The sequence below is a fragment of the Panthera uncia genome, assembly GCF_023721935.1.
Source record: "Panthera uncia isolate 11264 chromosome B2 unlocalized genomic scaffold, Puncia_PCG_1.0 HiC_scaffold_24, whole genome shotgun sequence".
Lineage (NCBI taxonomy): Eukaryota > Metazoa > Chordata > Mammalia > Carnivora > Felidae > Panthera > Panthera uncia.
The window spans coordinates 87,145,184-87,159,146 of record NW_026057580.1 but is presented as its reverse complement, the minus strand read 5'-3'; positions in this window follow the sequence as shown (position 1 = coordinate 87,159,146).

Here is a 13,963-nt window from a genome sequence, read left to right as displayed (position 1 = left end):
GCCCCTGGCAACCACCATTCTACTTTCTGTTTATAGGAATATGACTCTAGGTACCTCGTATGAAGGGATATGTACGGTATTTGTCTTTTTGCAATGGTCTTATTTCACTTAGCATAATATCCTCAAGGTAGTTGTAGCATGCGTCAGAATTTCCTTCCTTTAAGACTAAAAGAGTATTCTATTGTATATAGATGCCACATTTTGTTTGTCTCTCCATCCACCGATGGGTATTTAGGTGGCTTCACCTCTTGGCTCCTGTGAATATCGCTGTTATGAACATGGATGTAAAAAAACATGTCTTTGCGACTCTGGTCTCCATTATTTTAGCTATATATCTCAAAATAGAATTGCTGGACCATATGGTAATTCTATTTTTAATTTTTTAAGGATGTCTATTTTTAAACCAGATAATATATTCACTTGGTCCAAAAATGGAGATGATATCAAATGCTTTACACTGGGAAGTCTTAATAATCCATGACTTTTCATCATCCCAACCACCAGCTGTAGGAAACCACGTATAACTTTTTTTGTATCCCTCAAGTGTTCCTTTATGCAAATATGCGTGTATGTCCTCATTTCCTTTTTCTTTTTTTTTTTAAAGTTTGTTTGTTTATTTTGACAGAGAGTGTGTGAGCAGAGGAGGGAGAGACAGAGAGAGAGAGAGGTAGAGAGAGAGAATCCCTTACTGTCAGTGCAGAGCTCAATGAGGGGCTCAAACCCATGAACCACGAGATCATGACCTGAGCTGAAATCAAGAGTCAGATGCTCAACCATCTGAGCCACCCAGGCCCCCCTAGATGTCCTCACTTCCCAAGGTAGCTGTGGCAAGCAGGATTTGGGCTCCCATGATCTTTACCCTCTGGTGTCATTATCTGTGAACGTGTTTCATTACATAGCAAAATGGACATGGCAGATGGAATTAAGGTTATGGGGCCTAAAATAAGGAGATTAGGTTGGATTACAGAAGTAAGGACCAAGCTAATCACTTGAACAGCAGAAAAGACAGGAGAGGTAAAGTGGGAGTGGATGTCAGAGAAGCCAAGCACGGGAAGGACTCCATGCACTGTAGCTGACTCTGAAGACAGAGAAAATGGGCCACGAGCCAAGGAGTTCAGGCAGCTCTAGAAACTGAGAACTGTTTGGGGTTTTGTTTTGTTTTATCTCAGAGTTTTTACATTCTGGTGATGAGCTAAGGGACACAGAGACAATCAATAAGGAAACTAGTACATGGATAGCCTGTTATGGAGAAAAATAAATCAGGGTATGAAAGTGCCAGGTGGGAAGAGGACGGGTATAATTCTACATAAGGTGGCATTTGAGCAGACACCCAAAAATAGTATTTGGATATTTGGAGGGAGATACAGTTCATTTCAAAGTTCTGCTCCAATTCACTTCTTAATGATTCCTCAAATGTTTATTAAGGACCCTCTATGTACCCAGCACCAAACTAAGTAGTGACAATGCAAAAAGGAATGTGACAAAGCACATTAGGTCTCCTCTGCCTTTGAGGAGTTTATAGACTAGAAGGGAAAGATTGGCAAGGAAACAATTATCTGAAGAGTTCAGTGTGTTGGGGCAGAGGTCCGTGGGAGAGGGGGGATACAGAGTAAATCTGATCACACCTCTCAGAAAGCTTCAGAGAAAGTGTCATTGGAGCTGAGTCTCAAAGGAGAGCAATTGTTTACCAGGATCTGGGAAAGGGCATTCAGGGCTCCAGGGAGCAATCTGCTGGAGGGCCAGGGGAGCTGTATGTAGGTCATTCAGCAAGGATGGGGCGGGAGTTCCAGAGGGGATTGGCAGAGAGACGGGGGTTGGATAGGAAGTTACAGCCCCATGTGGAAGCCTTTACATGCGGTACTAAAAGTTCACACCATGTTCTGTATTTGATGGGGAGCTTCCAAAGGATTTTAAGCGGGGTAATAGGATAGTAGAAGTTACTGAGGCAACAAGAATAAAGACAAGATTGGAGGGAGTCAGGAAACAGAACCCAAGCAGAAACTTACCTTGACTTATCTCTAGGTTAGTAACATGGATGGAACCAAAATTTGGGAGATAAATATTTAATAGCAATGTTGAGAAATGGCTATTGAAGTTCGGTTTTACAGCTTCTCTTTTTTACACAAATCTGACCAAAAGATACATTTAAATTTACAATTTCCAAATGGTCTGTGTCATTACAATTGCCATGTCATTTACAGTTACCAAATTGGAGTTCCTGGGCCCCATGTTCTCTGGTCTACTCGGCGGATAGTTTCCTCAACTTTGGATTCTTTGGTGAGGGATGAAAGCTGAACTGACTGGCATCCATAGAGAGCTATCTTTCTAAGTGTTTTTTCATATTCCAAATGTGTCTCGTCAGGAGCAACTTGCTTTGTGTCTACAAAGGTATTAAGCAGAAATGCAGTTCACACTTGATAATTGGTTTTCTCTTGGGCTGACCTTCAATCTGCTACTTAGCAGAGTATACCCACACTTTCGACTGAAAGAGGACGTTAGGGACACAGTTCTGTTGGGGGTGGCTGTTAAGCTAATAATCCTTTCCATTAATCAACACACCAAAACTCTGTGGGCAGAGATCACCCTTTGCAACTTTAACTCTTACATTCGGTTGTGCTTTATTGTGTATTGTTCGGAGAGCGATTGATACTTTTTAAAAACCTATTTGGCAGCTCAGATGGTGTAAATTTTACAATTTTGTTACCAAAAAAAATGTGTATTTCTTTTTTGTTATTTTATCCTGCAAATGGTACCTATTTGTACAGGAAATAAAGCTACAGCCCTAAAGCATTTGTTTTCATTTGTACCATCCACTTGGGCCTTATCGTATCCTTTGTCATGTCAGACCAGTTGGACACAGTCACATCCTGGAGCGGTGAGATAAGACTGGGAATGTGGTACTTTTTAAAGCAGTATTGGATTTTAATCAGTAATCTACTTGGTGGATTTGTTTTTACCCAGAAATAAGAGTTACCCCCCAACTTGTAAATTTAATCAGTTGATTTTTTTTTTTAAAGATGAACCAAAAGATTAACGACTGTTAATATGTCATTTCTTATACTTTTTATCAATAATTCTCTTATAATGAGTGCAGTGTCTGATTGTACCTGCTGCAGGGTATCTGCCATCTGTAAAATAAAACAGAGCAGGAAAACACAAAAGGAGAGAACTGGTTCAGAAATCCAGGGAGTAAATGAATTACGTGCTGCAAAAGAGAGTATGATGTTTATTGAAGAAGGCTTTCAAAGTTTTATACTGAGATATAAAACCACAATAAAGCAAAATAACTTACAACCATATTAGAAATGTTGCTTCCTTTGTAAGTGCCATTTAATTTGTAAAGAGAGTTTGAATCAAAGTATAGCAAAATATTGCTTCAAGTTTTCATTTTAAATCTGCTAATTTAAGAGTATGGGGGTATGTTTTGGTGTGTTTCTGTTGATTTTTTTTTTTTTGAGGGGGGTATAAAGTGATAAAAGAGAAATGAAAAGTGCCAGTCACTATGTAGTATCTAGGAAAATCATGATATTGTTGGTTTTTGTTTTCTCTCCATGAAATAAAATCATTAATTATGGAATCAGTAATCAGTAATAATGGAATTAACCATAAAAAATAGAGATCCTTTAAGAAGCCACAGTTGGGTAAAGCAAGGTGAGAAATGCACACTGTGCGATATATTTGGGTGTTATTGACTCTTCCGACCCTTGCGGAAGAGAAGGTACTAAAACTCATGAAGGCACTTGCCACAGCCTCTTCCAAGGCCCTGTGCCTAATTTTGTGTTTGTGCTTTCGGATCCCTGAAGAAGGTCTCCCAATTGTTCAAATGCAGACACTATAAAACGTGGACTGTTAAGCCTATATATAGATCAGGCCACACCAGCCCGGGAGTGAGGTCAGATGATAAAAAGAGTTTTTCTGATGTTATGGCTGCTTGTTCTGTGGTCATTCCAGTCCTCCTGAAATTCCTTCCAAATATTTCCAGAAACTTCCAGGAGGATCTCATATATTTCCCAAGCCAAATTCCCTTAGCAATGACTGTTGTCATTTTCCTCCTGCCTGTCCCACTTGGCAATAGAGAGGGATCTTGTCACTGTTGATAGGAGACTGTTGGAACTCGGCTGATACCAGCTCAGTCTGCTTGGTACCCACCGTTCCCCAGTCAAAGCCATCAGGACCAGTGCCCAGCAGGGAGACTCCTGCCTTGAGGGCGTGCAGCTTCTTAACTTGTTACCATCTCCTGAGACTGGCGCTTTCCCTCTCACAACACTTTTCCCTGCTCACCCTAGGTTTCAGCCTTATTGCCACCCTGGGGGGCTGGCCTGGAAAATAAGTCAGAGAGAGACATCAGGCTGTCCTCGAACCAGTTTGGCTCTTCCTTCCCCTTGTGGGTGTTCTTTTCCAAGAGGACCTGCGGTCCCCCTGGTCAAATACACTCCCAAAGATCCCACTGCACTAGGCTTACATAGACGTTCCCAAGGATGGAATGGAGGGGACAAAGGAAAGCCATGGGACAGTGGCATGCCACCCACAGCAGTGATAGGTGACGCAGCATGTGCCGTGGACTGGGAGTGCGGGCTCCAGACTTGGCTGGCTGAGCTCTGATCCTGAGGTGCCACTTAACAGCTCTGCAGCAAGTTATGTGATCTTTCTATGCCTCAGTTTCCTCATCTGTAAAACCAGCATAACAATAGCACCTACCATACAGGGTTGCTGAAAGAGCCAAATGACTTGAAGGGCGCCTGGGTGGCTCAGTCGGTCACGCGTCTGACTCCGGATTTCGGTTCAGGTCATGACCTCACAGTTCATGAGATGGAGCAAAAACAATTGTAAAGGAAAATTTTAAACATCCAAAAAGATACAGAGTGAAGAGAAACATCCATTTTCCCTAGTCTCCGGCCAGGGAGATCTCCCCAGATGCCGCGTTACCGGTTGCCGGTGCACCCTTCCGGGGTACACTGCGTGAATACATGCATCTGCGAGATTATGCGGTGCAGGTTTCACTTGTTAGCAGATTCCAGCTTTAGCAAGGTGACGGCCAGGACAGTGACCAGCTCTGCTACAACCAGCCCTGAGGGAACTGGCCATCTGGGGGACGAGCAGATTAACAACAAAACGCAAGGGAAGAACGCTACTCTGGGGAGCCCAGAGAAAGTGAAGTGGAGGGAAGCAGAAGGAATTCTGCCTGGGTGAAACGGCTAGCGGGCATTACGGCAGAGGCTCAAAGAGCAGTTTGGAGCCTCTTATCTGTGCATCTGTACTTCTGATGACTCTAATTCTAAAGGTGTAAACTTTGCAAAGATACTTTAGGTAACCAGGATGATTCTGCTCTATAATGTTGGATATGTGCCAATCGCATTATTTTCTTTTTCTAAACTAAATTAAATTGAGCTCTGAGCCTGGAGGGTGATGCCTGAGATCTGTCATTGTCACAAGACCCTTCTTCACAGAATGCTTGATGATACTCGACAAAGGCTTTCTGGTCTTCAGGCTGTCATGGCCCCATGGGGCTGCTCTCTGTCCTAGCCCATTAGTCCATGTACCTAGGGCAAGCCTGCTCCTTCCAGGCCCTGGACATAAGGATCTTGTTCAAGTACACAGACTGATTGAGGACTTAGTGCTCAGGACCCAAGCCTTCCCATCCGGGGTTCTCCCTGCACACAGAACCTGAGTCCCCCCACCTACACACACACTAAAACCTTCTGTCCCTTCCAGCCAAGGGTTGCATCTCCAGTGTTGGCTCCTTGCAACTGTTCTCCCCACAGGAGCCAGAATGACCCTTCTCATTTTTGTTCGTCGTTTGTGTGCTCTTTACCAACATATATATATATATATATATATATATATATAAAACCATGCTTTCAGAAAAACATCCATGTTGGTTAATGCAATGCAATTTATTTTAACTTACCCTTTGCAAATTTGAACCAAAAGTTGTCCATAACTTAGGTTTAAAATAAATAAACAAGGGGCATCTGGTGGCCCAGTCAGTTAAACGTCAGACTTTGTCTCAGGCCATGATCTCTCGGTTGGAGGGTCCAAGGGTTCAAGCCCCGCATGGGGCTCTGTGCTGACAGCTCAGAACCTGGAGCCTGCTTCACATTCTGTGCCTCCCTCTCTCTCTCTGCCCCTCCCCTGCTCATGCTCTGTCTCTCTCTCCAAAACAAATAAACATTAAATTTTTTTTAAATAAAATAAAATAAACAAACAAGATTTATTTTGCTTTTAAAAATCTATTACAATAGATTAAAATCTAAGTATTATTTTATGCTGCTAAAGCAGGCAGCAAGAACCATGAGCATTTACTGTTGGTTTACCTTTTTGAAAAATGGGAAAAGAAAACCAAGTGCAAAACTTGGTGCAACAAAGCACTTTTGTAATGTGTCAGCGCCAGCTGGAAAATTTTCAGGAACCACAGTATAATTTGGGAGGGTAGGAAGCCTGTTTGCACCCATGTATTAGTTTCCTAGGGCTGTCATAACAAATTACCACAAAATGGGTGGTTTAAAACAGCAGAAATGTATTCTCTCACAATTCTGGAGGCCAAGTGTCCAAGATCAAGGTGTTGGCAGGGCTTCTGCCCCCCGAAAGGCTCTAGAGGAGGCTCTTTCCTTACCTCCTTCAGCTTCTGGTACCTTCTGGCATTTCTTGGCTTATGGCAACCTAACGTCTGCCTCTGTCTTTGCATGCCCTTCTTTTTTCTGTGTCTCTGTAGCTGAATCTCCCTTTCCTTTCTCCCTCTCTCTTTTTTTTTTTCAAGTTTATTTATTTTGAGAGAGAGAGAGAGAGAGCGTGTGCGCAAGCATGAGCACAAGAACAGGGGAGGAACAGAGAGAAAGGGAGAGACAGAATCCTAAGCAGGCTCTGCCCTGCCAGCCCAGAGCCCTCCTGGTGCAGAGCCCAGTGCAGGGCTTGAACCCATCAACCATGAGATCATGACCTGAGCCAAGGTCAAGAGTTGCACGCTTAACCCGCTGAGCCACCTGGCCACCCCATCCCTTTACTCTCTGTTAAAAGACACCAATCCTTTAAGTCCCCCTTAAACCCAGGATGATTTCGTCTGGAGATCCTTAAATATATCTGCAAAGATTCTATTTCCATTAAGGTCACATTCTGAGGTTCTGGGTAGACATGAATGCTGGGAGGACACTGCTCAACCCACTACAACCCATGAAACACCTTCATTAGTTTGTGTATTTAGTTATTATGGCCTGTAGAGTATAAACATACACAAACCGAGATCCAAGTAATTTCCTGAATCTGAGTTAACACCTTCATTCATCTGCTGAGATTAACAAGAGAACTCGACTTATTGGCCGATTTTTATTTTTAAAAGGACATTTGTACCATACTTTTCCCAAGTCCAGGGAGGTAAATTAACTATAGCTCTAATAAGAACGCCAGAATGCATTCTGCATTCAAGCATGAGTCAGATAGCATGCTGCGAAATCTACCTGGGTTTCAGTTCATAAGCACGAAGTGATCAAAAACAAATCTGATTTTATCACATACTTAGTAAACCCCTCGGTAATACGCTCATTACTCATAGACAAAGACCTAACACTAAATGCAAACTTCTGTTGTCTAACCCCTGCTGTAGCCAAATACCCAACAAGGCCCTCCTGCAGTTCCATGACCCCCCCCTTTTATGGCCCCCTCACCCCTTACACCTATTTTAATGATTATCTAAATAATGCCAGTGAGCCCAATGTAGGTGGATATGAAGTCTATTTGCCATTGTGTCTCCAGCATCCAACACAGAGTACGGCATGGAATCGATATTCAGTATACGTATTTGTTAAACGAGTTACCAAATGAAGTTATGACCTTGACCATCTGTACATTCTCATCCTTCTTTGTTGGGTGGTGTAAATACATACAATCCCGGCAGACCCGAATTAAAGTCAGAGCAAAAATCCCTCGGTAATCAGCAGCCTCGTTCCCTTTGAGAAAATGATAAAGCTGAACAAAAGCTAAGGCTGGAGGAGCGAGAACAAACACTGCTTTCGCACAGTCAACAGAGATTTTCACAGCATGCTATCACTTTTTCCCCTTTGGAAAATTAGCCATCTTCTATTGCCTGAGCAGGAGGTGTGCAGTGGAGAGAATCGACCGGGAACTGGGCAGGGGACCCTGCGGAGTAGCAGCGTATGATATCAGTTGACAATTGGGGAGCCCATCCTCTGGGTCCCCCTGCCAGATTGTATTTGAGGTGGTCACATCTTCCCCAAGAGCAGGTGCCCCCTCCTGTGTGAGAAGCTGACAGCCTGGTGCTCTACACCTGCCTGCCAACTCCCGCCGGAGGCTTTGTTGGCCGAAGCACCAGCGACTTTGGTCTCTTAAAGGCAAGCGACCCACTGTTTAAATTTATGTTGGCCTTCACCTGCCACAAAGAAAATCTGCTGAAAAGTTTATGTCAAGTTGAAATGAAAAGGAAACATCTTAAATGAATCCGGCTGTTTGTTTCAGGAATCCTTTTTAACTAGTGGAGCCAACCACAGTGATTTTCAAGGGGGAAAAGGGCTGCAGATGTGTATCAGCCCAGGGTATTGATTTGCACAGGAGGGGGATTCAGTCAAATAACCCAAACGGCATTTCTGGGTAAGAGTCTCCATCTTTTTGGATTTTAATTGGGAAACAATGAAGCCCTCCTCCTGACCGAGGAGGAAATGGGAAATGATTTTCCTCCTTCTCATGAGCAAGTGGTGGTCCATTAGAAACTGGATGGAGGGAAACACCCGAGGGAAGCATGTTTTTAAGGACATCCTTCTGTATAGCTGTCACAAAGCTTCCCCAAACTTGTTTATGTCATGGTACACATTAACAATGATTGCCATTGCACAACACACTGTGATAAACAGAAGGGGTCATTTTCTTTTTTTTTTTTAATTTTTTAAAAAATGTTTATTTATTTTTGAGAGACAGAGAGACAGAGCATGAGTGGGGAGGGGCAGAGAGAGAGGGGAACACAGAATCTGAGGCAGGCTCCAGGTTCTGAGCTGTCAGCACAGAGCCCGATGCGGGACTCGAACTCACGAACCACGAAATCATGACCTGAGTCATGATGTTTAACCAACTGAGCCACCCAGGCACCCCGAAAGGGGTCATTTTCTGAGGGTTAACTGAAGTAAAAAGAAAAAGAAAGTTCCTGATTATCACAGTAAATTTTACTAATAATTAACTGAATTCTCCAGAGAATGAAGCAAATATGGACTTTGCTAGAGACTAGGGAGCTACCCACTTTCCCACCTATTCCCTCAAAGGCATCTACACCCACAACCACCACCAGCCAAGTTCTCCAAAATTACTGGATGATTCTTCACGAGGGCAGGGTAGACTGGGGGTGGATCCCCCAGCAGAGGTGATGGCCAATGAACTATATGTAGACCAAGAGTCCCTACATATCACTGTACATCATGATTCTCAACCAGAAGTGATACTGTTCCACCACCCCCAACCCAGGCCAGGGGACATTTGGCAATGTCTGGAGACATTTTGACCGTTACCAGTAATTTAGTAAAGACCAAAGATGCTATTAAACATCCTACTGTGTACAGACCAGCACCCCACAAGTAAAAATTATCTGGTACAAATGGCCATCATAAAAGGTTGAGAAACTCTGCCTTCCCTAAACATGGAGGAGAGAGATATCCAAAAGAATGTTCTGTTTCTGTGAATGACCATGTCTGGCCAAAGAGACCATGCTTTGTTAAGAAGTCTGCAAAGCAGTACACATGCACCCATACCTACATAGTGGGTCAAGTTTAATGCTGCTGTTAATTGTTTGGACCTCTATGTGGATGATTCTGACGATCTAACTGCAGACCATCCCCACCAGGACCTGGGAACATCAGCCCTTAGCACACAACGCAGAACCACAGGAGCAAGAGGTAGTAGTGGAATGACTGGGTTTTGTTTTTTTGTTTTTTGGAACAGCAGCATTTTGCCTTTCATAGGAAATAAGCACTAAAACTGGTTGGACAAAAGTGTATTATTATTTTTTTCCCGTTTTATTGAGATACAATCGTATAATTGACATATTGTGTTAGTTGAAGGTGTAGAACATAATGATTTGACACACGTATATACTGCAGAGTGGTCACCACAATGTCTAGTTAACGTCCATCACTGCATATGGTTAACACATTTTTTTTTACCTTGTGATGAGACCTTCTAAAATCTACCCCCTAAACAACTTTCAAATGTGCAATGCAGTATTGTTAACCCTCGTCTCCGTGGTGTACATTACACCATCAGGATTTACTTATCTCACAACTGGAAGTTGGTACATTTTGACCACCTCCACCCATTTTACCCACCCCCATTCATCTCATCTGCCCCCCACCTCTGGCAACCACCAATCTGTTCTCTGTTCCTATGGGTTTGTTTTTCTAGATTCCATGTATAATTGAGGTGATACAGTATTTGTCTTAAGGATGTGTGTTCCTTACACCGGCTTAACACCTAAAAATTTTTCCATGCTAGTTGATGCTTCTGAAGGACATTATGAAATTCCTTACTTTCAGAGTGAAGAGATAATGTCCTTAAAATAAATTTGTAGGGGCGCCTGGGTGGCGCAGTCGGTTAAGCGTCCGACTTCAGCCAGGTCACGATCTCGCGGTCCGTGAGTTCGAGCCCCGCGTCGGGCTCTGGGCTGATGGCTCAGAGCCTGGAGCCTGTTTCCGATTCTGTGTCTCCCTCTCTCTCTCCCCTCCCCCGTTCATGCTCTGTCTCTCTCTGTCCCAAAAATAAATAAACGTTGAAAAAAAAAAATTAAATAAAAAAAATAAATTTGTAAAAGAAGACCCTAGTTGCTAACTAAATTCACTAACAAAAAGAGAAAGGTATTTTGGGGCCCCTGGGTGGCTCAGCTGGTTGAGCGTTCAACTCTTGATTTTGGCTCAGGTCATGATTCCAAGGTCATGGGATTGAGCCCCATGTCAGGCTCTACACTGATCTTGGAGCCTGCTTGGGATTCTCTCTTTCTCTCCCTCTGTCTCTCCCTCTCATACTCTCTCTCTTTCTCTCTCTCAAATAAAAAATAAAAAAGAAACCAGAAATGTATTTTCACAAGGGAAAGCAAAAGCATTCAGTTACACTTACAATTTCCAAACCTACATCTCCACCTCTGACCCCCTGTGTATCTTCTGGGTCCTTCTGTCCCTCTGGAGTCCTCAATTTTGGGGACAGTAGCAAATTCCCAGCCAGGCCTCTCTCCCTTGGCAACTCAAGGCACTCAGGGTTGTTAAACGAGGTCCCTCCCTCTGCTTAACCATGCCCTGCACCTAGGTTTTGATTGGACTACTCAGGACAGCGCTGGGCCAGCTCAGGGGACACTGCCTTCCAGTCTGAACACAAAGGAGGCAGAAGACCCTCTGTTGTTGAATTTATGCCTGAGAAGGTGAAAGAAGAAAACTAGAACTCTGCATCTGCTCTTTTCCTCCCCTTTCATTCCCTGTTATTACCCTTCACACCAGGAGTTTCCAGCTGCACTTTTCCTTCCCAGTTCAACGGATAGGTTCTTCCTCTATCAGGCTCACAGCCCCAAGGATAGGCTGTGGCCCTTCCTTCTTCTTCCCCACCCCAGCCTGAAGGCTAAACTAAAAGAGGTCTGGAGAGAGGGAGAGGGAACCCATAAGAGAACATAAGAAGAGAGGCGATATTAACATTATTCCATTACATTAGATACGATCATTGCTTCTTTACATCTGAGAAAAGGAGGGTCAAAAGGATATGGTTACAGAGTTAGTGGGCGGTAGAGTTAAGATTCAAACTCAGTTCTCTCTCAGAGAATATGTGCTCCTCTGGTAATATCTATAACAAAACATAGCCCACCTCTAGTGAGCTCTGTGATCTCTTTGTGCCTCAGTTTTCTTATCCATAAAAATGTTGGTGATTACAATAACGCCTGCTTTCTGGGAATGTGATAAAGATCAACTGAGAACTGAGTTAATATATGACAGCATAAAGCATGAGGCAGGTGTCAGAAGGAGTTATTGTTGTGATTAATGCCTCACCCACCACGATGGTGATAAGAGAGTTGGCTCTCAAAAACAGGTAAGGCTGGTGTTCTGCTCCTCCATTGTTTGCAGAAATTAGGTTGCATAATTAACATCTCCATTCACTGTATGAGTGATTAGTCTCTGAAGTCATTATCTAAAGAGATGCTGCTATTAGAACTCTGCCTTTTAGACTCCAGACTAAGTGACCGTTCAGAAGCATAATCTCATTCCTAAGAGCTGCAAGTTGGGCTGGTCTAGTCACTGAAATTACTCCTAAAAGCATACGTCATAAAAATTTATTTGTCTCTGTGAGTATAGTGTGAGTTTTCTTAAAAGGAGATTTACTTTCCAATTAGACCTGGTTTCGTCTGTTATTAACAGAATTGTATATTACCCCAGCATGTGTCATCCCCTCTCTTCTCGGGGAAACTTGTACGAGGAGCCCCATTATTATTCCTTTCTCTCCTTCTGTATTTATCATCTATATTACATGGTTAATACTCAGGTCACTGGCACTACCTCCCACAGTGGTCACGTGATGAGCATCCTCCCTCCCCCTTCTGCCAATACTTCAACCATTAACGGGACACCTCTTCACTAAGAGTGAAGCACTAAGGGTGCTTTTCACGTGGTCGGGATGGTATTGAATCTCCGACAAGCCAGATTCCCTTACAACAGTGACTGGCTCAGGGACAGGCACATGGTAGAGCCTGGACAATCAGGGTCTTCCCAGGGTCTTTTCTGCTAGAGATTTCCAAGGAAACACCTCCAGGGGGTTCCTAAACAGTAGGTGTGGGCCTTGATTTCTGGCAGCCATTTTGCCACTTATCTGGAGAACACCTGCCCAAGGAATGAATCCAAGCAGGGACAAAGGGAAAAATAGACTGAACAAGAGCCTTGAAAATATCTGAGTTCTTAGAACCTGGCCAATCTTAAAGCCTGCTACACCCCAGTTATGTTTCACTAAATTCCTCCTCGGGGCACCTGGGTGGCTCAGTCAGTTAAGGGTCCCATTTCAGCTCAGGTCAGGATCTTGCAGTTCGTGAGTTCGAGTCCCATGTTGGGCTCTGTGCTGACAGCTCAGAGCCTGGAGACTGCTTAGGATTCTGTGTCTCTCTCTCTCTCTCTCTCTCTCTCTCTCTCTGCCCTACCCCCACTTGTGCTCTGTCTCTGTCTCTCTCTCTCAAAAATAAACAGTAAACAAAAATTTTAATAAAAATAAATAAATAAATTCCTCCTCTACTTCTACTTTATTTATTTTGTTGTGATTTGAGTTGGGTCCCTGTCAGCTGCAATTGAAAGCATCCTAATTCTCAGCCCAACTGACCAATCATCATAAGGTCAGCAGTAGCCTAACATTGCACCGTAGCACCTACATCATTGCACCCCTTCATCTCATCACGTAGGCATTCATGATACTAGAAAAATCACTTCTCATTTAGCTTCTTTCCCTTCATGTGTCAAATCAGAGTGATGGACTAATCTCAGAACATCACTATTACTCTTATGAAATCGCTATGACTCTTACGTCTTGCTTGTTCCCTACATTTGTCTCATTCTCCCGCAGAAATCATGAGCTCTTTCTGTACAGAAATAACACTTGCAACTTCTTTTGTGTCCTCAGCATGTGTGGTTTATATCACTCAGAATATTTTGGTTGGCCAGATGGAAATTTTTGAAATAAAATTACTCCTTTTTTTAATTAACAAAGCAAATGAAAATAAAGTAGTGAGGAAGTAGAGTGGTCTTTCAGTACTCTGAGAAAAAAAGCTTCATTATTAGAGTAAAATCTCCCAGATTGACCAATAGTTGGAGCAGAGACTCTGCCAAAAATATAAAAGCATAAACCGCAGAATGATAATCAAAGATAATAACTTCTCAGCACAAGATCTCTTAATATAAATCTTATTACAACAGTTTTTCCTCGTGACAGAGTTAAGTTCTGGAAATTTAGTTCAGAAAGA